The sequence below is a fragment of the Gopherus evgoodei genome, chromosome 6 (assembly GCF_007399415.2).
Source record: "Gopherus evgoodei ecotype Sinaloan lineage chromosome 6, rGopEvg1_v1.p, whole genome shotgun sequence".
Taxonomy (NCBI): domain Eukaryota; kingdom Metazoa; phylum Chordata; order Testudines; family Testudinidae; genus Gopherus; species Gopherus evgoodei.
The window spans coordinates 62,312,562-62,322,544 of NC_044327.1; the positions used below are offsets into that span (position 1 = coordinate 62,312,562).

General features: G+C 39.7%; 1 pseudogene; it reads left to right on the forward strand.

The window, feature by feature from the left end:
• The first annotated feature begins 424 nt into the window (after positions 1 to 424).
• LOC115654036 lies at positions 425 to 9,761 on the forward strand (annotated as a pseudogene).
• The last annotated feature ends 222 nt before the right edge of the window (positions 9,762 to 9,983 follow it).

Here is a 9,983-nt window from a genome sequence, read left to right on the forward strand (position 1 = left end):
CATGCTCTGGGTATCCCTAAAGCCTCTGATGTCCAGCTGCTGGAACTGGACGACAGGGGATGGATCATGCGATAATTGTCTTGTCCTGTTCGTTCTCTCTGAAGAATCTGGCATTAGCCGCTGTCAGAAGACAGGATACTGAGCTAGATGGACCACTGGTCTGATCCAGTATAGCCATTCTTATGTTCTGAAAAAGTACATAACACATGTTATGAGCATGTTTAAACTCAGTGGGCCAAATTATTATCTCATTTGCGCTGGTGCAAATCTAGAGTAGCTTAATTGACTTCAGTGGACTTAGTCCACATTTATATCAGTATAAATTAGATCAGAACTTATGCACTGATTTCACTTCTTAGCAAGCATGCATAACTCTGTTCTGCATGGATAAGCCCCTGTGCCCAGATGGAGTCCCACTCATTCAATGGGTGCAGACATTTGCCTACTCAGAGCAGCTAGCAGTTCTGGGATCTCTGTATCAGTAAAGAAGGAAATTCTCAAGGAGCACAAAAATAGGAAGGTAAGGGACCTTGCTTGCTGATTCATATATGTGAATATGAAAAAATACATGGTATGTAATACAACTAGCTGTAAAAGTATGGATGTAATGTAAATATTCAGTATTGAAGTCCTCATTAGAAACACTGTCAGTACATGGAAGAAAAAAGACCCACTTACCAGACAATTTATAAACATGCATTTTAAAATTATTAGGGAAAGATGAAAATACATCAGACATTTTTGTTTAGGGACAGTTTAATTTTTTGCTTTGCCCCAAGCAAAGGAGACCAGAATAAAGGTAACAATGAAGCAGTATAGGCTTGAGCCTGCTGACTGATAGCCAGCATACACTGCAGTATTTTGAAAAGTCAGCTACTGTGCTTGCAATTTTACAGTAGCTGATTTCATAAGGTACCAGCTGCATATAAGGATGAATCGAGCCAGTTTTGAGAAACGTTTCCTAGCTATTCCTATCCTGCAAATGAACCCACACCCTATTCATTTAACCATTCCTCCTTTTACATGAATGTGACATAAAGCAAGCTCACACACATTGCTGTGCATATTCCTGTTCACACTCTAAGACCAGCCATGAATATCAGCTCTCCCCAGTATATACTTAAATCACTCCTACACTTCATAAGAATTACATACAAGCAAATGAACATTTTTCAAAATACACTTCCGGTCCTCCTTTGCCCTTTTGATTGGTGGGGGGTATCTGTGGGGAACCATCCTGAAACTCATATATCTCTCCCCAAAACAATGAAAGTACTGTTAACTTTAACCGACAAACTCCCTTACACTTGGTGCCCGAACTAATCAAAGCAGAAAGTCGTATGGGGCAAGGCAAAGTGAAAAGGTGAGAGTAAAAGTGCTGCCAGATGGATCTGAGCCACTGGTTATCATTTGTCACTATTTGTAACATGAAAATCACTTTCTCATTCTTCACCACTTCCTCCATCTGTTCATGAAATATTGTCAGATTTACTGTTAGAGGAAAGGAGGATGTTGAAGCTTAAACCTGGGGTGGTGTGCGGATTTGTTGACTTACCCATTGTTCTCAAATATAGGGCTAATTCTGACACTGTAGCAGTGCTATTGCTCCATCTTTCTAATTAGGGCCTATCATTTTCAGGGATTCCAATTTAATGTACTTCAGTTCAAAATATAAATTGCATATCCTGGGTAAACTAGGGTAATAAAATGTAAACAATACCAAATATTCAGGGTAGAAAGTATTTCAGTTTTAGTTTCTGTTCTGTCACTTCTGAACAGATTCTTATCTTAGTTACCCTGTTGAAGCCAATGGAGTTATTCTGGATTTACACCAGCATAAATGAGGTCAGAATCTAGTACACTGATTATGAAGTTGTTCCTTGTGGGGTTATCACTGGTTTTTTTTCTTTCTTCTATTGATGCATTTTCTGTCCCTTTCTGTAGGGATTCTTGCTTTCCTGTAGCCTTATTCCCACTGTTACCAAGTTTGATATACCTCATTAGTGCTGTTTCATCAAATGACCACCTTCTTTTCCCCCCATTAACCCCAGCTGAAGATGTGTCAGGTAAATTTAGCCAGCAGAGATTATGAAGCTTACCTGTCATATGATCACAGAAAAAACAAGATGAGGTAAGTGGAGAGCCAAATTCTATACGAGAGGTAGTCTGAGTGCTTTGCAATTGCAGCCCCACATAGAGTCCCTTGCAATACATGGAGAAGTCCATACTTGAAAGGAAATAAAGCAGTCCATACTTGAAAGGAAATAAAGCAATCTCCTTAATAGACATGGCTGAAAAAAGGCACTCAGATACCATGGTGATGGGAGCCATATAAGAATGTATACATATAGAAGGAAGACACCTTGGGCTACAGCTGCTATCTAGCACCTGAAAGCACAGGTTATCTATCAGGATCTTACTAGCAACATGATTTCTGTCTTTTCCTGTTAAAGATTTTGCAATGGGCTTGTTCTAAAATAAATATGAAGAGTGCCTAATCAGCATCATAAACAATTCACTTTTTAAAGACACAGATCTGAAGTATTCAGCCAAGTCACATAAGACAATTTTTTTTTGTTTTCTTCTCTGTTGCTACATTGAAAATTGATCACTCTTCACATAATCATCTTGAATTTGGATTTCAGGGTCAATGTCATATGTGAACATGAGTACCTGTGAAAGAACCAAGATAGACACTTAGTGCCTATAAGTAATTTAGTGAAGCCACTCCTCAAGCTGTAATACAAGATGCTAGATGTCTCATTTTCAACATTGAATTTTGCATCTTAATCTAGTCAAATTATAATGCTGCTAACCAATGACAGCAGGACAATTTAAAACTGTCAGTGCAAAAGAGTCAGGGTACTGGAACAACAGAAACCTTATTCAAAGCATGCTTTTAAAGTAAAGTAAAACCATGAAAAACACAATATGCCCTTTAAAAATACAAGTACTCTTCACACTTTGATAATCACTTTTTAATTACAATTGTAGATAATTTGCCAAATATGCCAATGATTTCCCATTTTCCTTTGATCTCTATATAGCTTTAGAAAAGTGGATTAGTCTGAGACCTTAAGTATTAGGTCTTGGATTTCTAACTGCTCGTATGGAAAAGAAATTATACATACATACTCACACACTTTATATACACATACAGAGAGAGAGAGAAAATGTATCATGGTGTGATGAGTTTTTAAAGTTTTATCCATATTAGTTTGGACACACTTTTCATTATGGGTAAGTCCCAAAGAAGTATTGATAAAACCTTTCTATCTCACCACTTATATTTTATGTATGTGTCACATATGTTATAGAAAAATATTCTGAAAATGTTTTTAAAATATTTTGGGCATTATTTTCTCTCTGTTTATGAAGCTATGGTTCCATCTCTATGGGACTGATTAATCAGAGGGTACTTGGAGGTACTACTGCATGCTTCTTGTTAAAAGAACCATTTTTTCATATCTGTAAAGGGCAACCTCAGCTTTCATCACACACGCACACACAAACTTACTTTTCTCTGGTTTGTTGCTTTGTGGAGATGAAATTGAAACCATAAGTCAAAGTCAACCAATTATAAAGTTGGAAAGGGACATGCAACTAGGTTCCACTTTTGTACCAGGTGGCTTGTTGAGGAGGTGAAACTGTTGTGTATTTGGTTGTTGTGGTAATAGAATCTTGTTTTGCTATGGCAACTGAGTTAGATTATTAGGGGATAGCCCAGCCAGTTTTGGCTGGCTGTTGGTTAGTTCTGGTGTGGCAATAAATGGCTGCTTCAAGGTTTACAGCTCTCTGTGTCTCCAGTGATTCTTCCTAAAACTGTTGCCCCCAAGGATATAACAGAAACCTCAAGATATACAAGTTTCCCCACAACAGACTTGTATATAAAATGAGCCAGTTACATGTGGAATGTTAAATTTCAAGTGAAATTCCAAAGAATACCCTGACTGAACCTCCCCACAGTCATTGGGCTGTCACTGTGCACAGTGTCTGGATAATCTAGCCAAAAAATGGTTTCACGTGATGGTAGCAGCAGGATCTCTAGTATGCATGGGGAGATGCACCACATAGTCTTGATAATGAAACCCCTATTATTTCATTGCTTACCATTCCAGCAACACTGGAGAAGGATAAAAGGCAGAGTCAAGATGTTGCTGCACTAAGTGGGTGCCCTGCAGCCTCTGCAGCTCACCACTCTCTTCCCACCAGAATCTGTCTGCTTAGCTTCACCTCAAAGTCAGAAAAACCTGTAATAGGAGGGAGGCTGTAGTGTTGTTCTCTCAGGTATCAGCCAGGGCAAAGTCCCAGAAACTAGCCAATGGAGATCCACTGCTCCATCATCCACAGCTGCTAAAGGATGGATGGAACATGTAGGAGGGAGATCCTCATTAAAGTGTTGAAAGAACAAATTGCTATATGGGACTCGGAGGGAGCCACAAAACACTCTGAAATATAAAATAACACAGACGTTTGTGTGCATGTATGTGTACACATGTTCATCTGTGCACACACCTAAAGTCAAGAATATTTTAATGAAAATATTCATTGTTTATTTGATTTTAATGATGGGCAAGGAATGTATTCTGAGATTTGGCCATCACACTCTTTTGTGGTCTTAATGTCTTGGTATGCCAGATATTATGCAGCCAGTCAAGAACATCATAAGCTCTTGATTGCATTCATTTCTCAAATTAATCAGATGAAGGTTGAGTTTCAACTTTATTATCCTGGTTGTCAGATAAAATTTGGCAGCAAAATCTATTGCCTTTAGAGTCCTAAGTAGATGAAAGAGATTTTAAATGATCAAACTTGTGCTTTGGGTGGCATGCCCAATATCATGCAATATGTGCTATATTTCACTAGGATGGTGGTGAAGCACTGGAATGGGTTACCTAGGGAGGTGGTGGAATCTCCATCTTTAAAAACCTCTAAGGTCAGGTTTGACAAAGCCCTGGCTGGGATGATTTAGTTGGTGTTGGTCCTGCTTTGAGCAGGGGGCTGGACTAGATGACCTCCTAAGGTCTCTTCCAACCCTGATATTCTATGAAAACAGGAACTTGTTAGTGCTGCTTCCACTGATCTTTTGAAGATATGCAAGTACCTGAGGGATGGTTTAACATTTAATATTGGTTTGTGGATATAATCATTGGATTCTAATTAAAGTTTAGGTCACTGAAAATATTGTCCCCTAATCCTCAGTTTCGGCCTAGCTGCAGCTGGTGCAAGTGACTGTTCCATCTTCATCCTCCCCTGATTCCTGGGTCTGGTGGGGTTATTGCTTTTCCTTATGCTGGCTGGTAAGTGGAGGCTCTGAAACCCTCCTTCCTTCAGATGCTCCTCTAACATTCTCCCTCTACTGCAGGGGCTGAAAAGGGAGGGGCCTAGAACTGGCTATGCTGGATTTTCGCTAACTGAAGATTTTTTTCATACTGATAGAAATTTTAACTATCCAGTTAGGACAGCTGTACAGCCCCTTTGTGCCCTTCTGGCAGGTCAAAGGGACTACAGCATAGGTATCGGCTAGCACATTTTATTTAGTTGGTATTATTGTCTAGATTGCCTTTCTACTGGATATTTGTAACTGCCAAAACTTTCTCTTGAGTGGAGAAAGTCACTCTCTGCTTCTATTGCCTGAAGGATGTTTCTCTTAGTATTTCTGATTCTGGGTGGGAGGGTGTGGATGTGTGATGCATTAGTTATTACTTTGTATATTTAATGACTTGCTATTGTTGCACTGGTAAATCAAAAAGTAAGAATAAAGTTATAATATTAAATACATTTTTTCTAGTACTGGAGATATGTATGTGTCTAGCTATGATACATATAATAGTCCCCATTACCATAGCATCTGAGCACCTCAGAATATTGAATGCATTCATCCTCATAATACCCCTATTGGGCAGGGAAATGCTACTATCTCCATTTTACAGATGGGGAACTGAGGCACAGATTGCACGACTCATGCAAAATCACCCAGAAAATGAATCTGCCACCTGAGATTAAGCCTAGCACCTGAGCCACTGGACCATCCATCTCTGTGTTGTCTCTTGCACAATCCTTTTTCATTTTTTATACTGTTCTGACAGTAGCTTTTATTTCCTGTGTATATTTACTGAAGTAGGGTGGGAGTTTAGAAAGTCACTTAGGTACTTTTGAAAATCCCACCTGTTAATTTTCGTTGTGAAGGGAAATGTATCGATAAGGAATTATATATTTTCATCCTTTGGTGTCTGATCTTCCCCCTGACAGTAGATTGGATCTTCCATATAACATCAAATGTCTTGTCTTGTAACTCTATTTTTGTTAAGCCTCTGTCATTCATATCAGGACTATAGAGTTCTTAATAGTGAATAAGAAATTGCCAATCAATTCTTATATATTGTACTCAAACTTTAATTTATCCTTTGTACAAGGCTCATGTTAGTTTAACACCCTTAATAAACTATTCAGTAAGCTTGCCACAAACAGACTATCTTTTGGTTGATGAGGCTTAAAGAACCCTATTTACCAAAATAAAATAAACTCTGTTAGCATTTGACTAATTCTGGTGTGACTTCTTTGTAAAATGAGGCCATTTGCTAAATCATCATAATACACTAAGATATGTTTACACATAATGCATTTTGGCTGGCCACATAGAATTATATGACAAAATTTCTCACCTGTTTTGTCCAAGTACAGTATTATATGGGTGTAAATTCTTATGTGGACTTTGTGTACGCCTTCAATCACAACCAGTGTAACATAGTTATTGAACTGACTAATGTGGTTATCCAGTACTACAATTCAATGAAGGAAGAATCATGTTCAAAAGACTGCTTAGCATTTTTAACACACAATTTCTGTCAGAGACTATCTGATCTATTATAAATGATCTACTTCTTCTTATTAATAAATCCTGACAGTTCCTTTAAACTAAAATGCAACCTCTGCAGCATATTCAGCTTGTCATTAAACTATCTCAGACCTGAAAGTTTATTGAACATCTTTACTAAACTTTGGAAGTAAAAACTGTAAAAATTCAGTGGAAAACACAATATCCATATGAAACAGAACTGGCGGGACATCAGCCTGAAAAGTGATAAAACTTAAAATTATGCTGTCAAGTAAATTGGGGGGGAAAATGCCTCACCTTAAAACATACGGCAGAAATTATAATTGCATGCATGCAATTGCATGCGCAATTAATATAATGTATCACACAACTGTGGCAAATGCATATTCAAATAATAGGTCAGGCCTCCAGTTAGGCTCAGGTTCTCAGAAAACTGCAAAAAAAATGTTTTTATTATTATTATTATTATTTTTTTTTTTGGCCAATGCAGTCCTGAATATTTGGAATTCTTTCACTATTCTCTGTCTTCAAAATATTTTTGTTTTAAATCTGACATCCTATTGCTGAAAAATTTAAACATAATTACTATTAATTAATTTCTTTACAAAATATTATCATTGTTCTGAATGAGATAGCATAGGGTATGCAACTTAACTGACACACCTTATTTCCAGAGCCAAGCTGACACCAATAATATTATCCACATTCAAATAAAATGTGGAAGTCAGAATCCAAATCTTGTCTGCTTACTCTTCATAAGTAGCAAAGGGAGGGGGTGAAAGAGACATCTTTTTACTAAATGGAAGGTGACAGAGTTTCTTATGGGGTGAATTACAAATTACTGAGAATAAAAAACAAAAATCAGAGATTTCTTTTTTGAAATGGCCTGACAGTATCTATTTAAGGGAAATGTCATTTGATGAGCAGACCAATGGGTAACAGCAGCAGGAGTCTCTGAGGGGGAGGAGGATTGGTCTGATTTAACCTAAGCAAGGTTACAAAATTATATCGTTGCTATGGTGAATCCAGAATTATAAGAGAGAAGAGTTCTCCCAGTTTCTGGAGATAACTTGGATAACTCTTGTTATACTGATGTATTCATGACAATGACAGCTATCCAGTAAAACTGAACTTCTTGTTTGCAGTCTTCATTTTGAACAAGTTCCTCTACTATCTATGGCATTTTCACTCTCTCTAACAGAATAAAATATGGTATCAATCCCGAAACTGAATCTGTGCAGGTGCTTATTAGTGTCTGTGTAGAGCTGCTGTCACATCAGCAGCCTCTCTAATGATACATCAAACCACTTCTGAGTTGTTTGCAGGACTGGCGAAGATAGGATTTTATAAATGGTTGTTGCACGGTGAAAGTCTGTTATGAATATGAATGGTTGTATGATACTCCATGTCCATAGAATCATTGACCTCTCTGAGACAGCCAACAGAGAGACCCATTAGTGGCAAATGTGCCAATGTGTTTTTGTGTAGTGGACATCTATCCATTCAGAATTGGACTAAAACTATGAAAACATTTCACTTATGGCCATTAATGAATACTGACCTACAAGTTTAAACTTGTGACCTAGATGTGACAAGCCCTGTTCTGTGAACAAACTTACTGTCTGAACACGCAGACTGTGGTCTATTAACAATTCTGTTGGTCCCTCAAACAAGTGTGTTTTGATTGCATAGAAAGATCTTGTCTAGTGCTTTAGGGCAACTTACGTAACATATACAATTACTCTAGCTGACTGATTATTCTGTATGTCCATACAGGCCATTGGCAAGGGAGATGGATGGGAACAGTCTCCCTGCCTGGATTGGTGCAAGTGATTGTTGCTCTGGTCAGCGATAAGGGGGAGGGCTGTGTATGTGGATTGACAGGGTCTGGGGAATTTTCAGGTGGTTTGGCAACTTTTCCTAATTTTTTGCTTTTGTTTGGTTATTGATTATGCTGCCTGTAGCCTGCCCTGTGCAGTGACACTGGAATACTGATCTTCAGCTGTTCCGTTTCTTCAAGGGTCTCTATGAAGTGACCTAGAGGGTTGAGTGACATTGCCAGAAATGGCAATCTGGCAGCTGGGGAGAAATAGCTCAGTGATTTGAGCATTGGCCTGCTAAACCAAGGGTTGTGAGTTTAATCCCTTAGGGGGCTGTTTAGGGATCTGAGCTGCAGGGGAGAGACAGGGACGCCCTGCTCCAGGGCCAGGAAGGCGGGGAGGACTCTGCAGAGGCAGAGGATGAGCCCTATGAGGTGGTCCTGGCTCGCGAGATCAACCAGACCTACGGCCCCAAGGGCTCGGCCCAGGCCTTTGACTTCATGTTCGACCTGCACAACACCACGGCCAGCATGGGCACCTACTTCATCGTGGACTCAGGAGAGCCTGCTGCCCATGCACATGTGCCACTACATCCAAATGCACTATACACGGAGCCCCTGTCCTATCTACCTGTACATATTGCCAGGCGGGGAGACTTACTCCATCAACTCGGTGGCCAAAGTCGGCATAGCGCTGGAGTTGGGGCCACAGCCTCAGCAGATGGTGAGATCTGACCTGTTCACTCAGATGAGAGACCTCATAGCTTGTGCACTGGACTTCATTGAACTCTTTTTAAGAAGGGCACAGTGTTCCCTGCCTTTGAGATCGAAGTGTACAAGATCGCCGGGTGCATGGACTATCCCTGCTACCCCGATGGGGAGATCTCAGCCATGGTGCATCCCAAGCTGCAGGATAAGGATTTCCTCCCCTTGAACCCCAGGGACCCAATCTTCCAGACCTTCAGTGGGGAGGAGATCCTGTACGGGGGCAACACCACCATCTACCTGGCCTTCATCAACGAGGCTGCCTACTATGAGAAGAAGGTAGCCTTTGCCAAGATGGAGAAGCACATGTTCTCTATCCCCAGCCTGCAGAGAGAATGAGCATGGGGCCAGGTGGGCCATGGGCTAAGAGGGAATAAACAGACTGAATGGGGAAAAAAATTGGTCCTGCTTTGGACTAGATGACCTCCTGAGTTCCCTTCAAACCCTAATATTTTATGATTCTAAAGCATTGAACTAGTTCAGAATTGGGAGACAGGCTTATGTATCATGATCATTAGGGCATGAGGAAAATAAAGCAAGAAAAAGACTAACATTCAGAAA